This window comes from Falco cherrug, chromosome Z, assembly GCF_023634085.1.
Source record: "Falco cherrug isolate bFalChe1 chromosome Z, bFalChe1.pri, whole genome shotgun sequence".
In the NCBI taxonomy this organism is placed as follows: Eukaryota; Metazoa; Chordata; class Aves; order Falconiformes; family Falconidae; genus Falco; species Falco cherrug.
The window spans coordinates 30902339-30903504 of record NC_073720.1 but is presented as its reverse complement, the minus strand read 5'-3'; positions in this window follow the sequence as shown (position 1 = coordinate 30903504).

The window sequence follows — 1166 nt, the reverse complement described above, 5'->3', positions numbered from 1 at the left end:
ATACTGGTTTTGGACAGAAATGAATCATTAATTTTTTGAGAAAATTATGAGATACTATAAAATAAAAATATAATTCATTTTTATAAATCATTACTTTCTAAAGCAATGATTTTCATATTGTATGTGTGTCTTGAAAATATCCATTATTGCTGTGGTATATTTTTCTTGTTTAGAATGAAATACTGAATTTCCACTGTTTATTTAGAGTCTGAAAATAACTTTCACCTGTAGTAAAAATGTCTGGTGCTGAACAAACTCACTATAATCAACAAAAATAAAGTAATTGGTAGTTAAAAAATTGTATAAACATGGTGATAATTAGTATATTTAAGGATGCACAGCTCAATTTGAAGTCAGGAATAGACAGCTTCTTTGATAAATAAGACACTTTTTATTTGCTGTTCTTTAGGCAGTAAACTCACCATCTCTGCTTCGAATTCTGAAATAAACAGCTTTTATCAGAAGTAGCTTCAGAAGTAAACATGTCACTCGCTAACTGTATGTCTTACTCTTCGGAAAATCTGTATTAAAGTATGAGAAGAGATAATTTCTCAAAAAGAGAAAACAGATTATGTAGCTGCTTCCTGAATCTTTTTCATGCTTGTTTGACATTCTGAAACTCAGGATAATTTGTTTACATGAAATCGGAGTTTCACTACTAAGATGAATATTAACTTAGGCTAACAGCAAGCAAAATTATTACTGTATGATTTTGTAATCGGTACATCCAAGGAGCCTTACAAGTATTGAAAAACTGAGGGACTTTTGCATGTCTTTGCTCTAGCATGGTATATACTAAGAATATAATTTTAGTATATTTTAATGTTTCTGATGCTACATGTGGCAAAAAATGCATCTTTCTATGTTGGAAGTCTTGTTTAAAAACAGATTATTTTGTGTTTTGCATGGAAACTCTTCTAGCAATAGTCTAACTGTGAAATGAAAAACATCATTCATCAACACACAGATGCTCAAAAAACATCCAGTAATGAACTAAGTTTGCACTGGCAATCTGTTGAGTCAAACATTACATTCCAGCTGGATATAATGCCCCAAATCAGTTTTTGAGGACTAGTTGACTAAAATTAGAATATTGTTACAGTAAGGCAGGTGAATATGTAATAAAACAAAAGGTTCTCAACATAGAAGAAATTAATAGCAGAGTT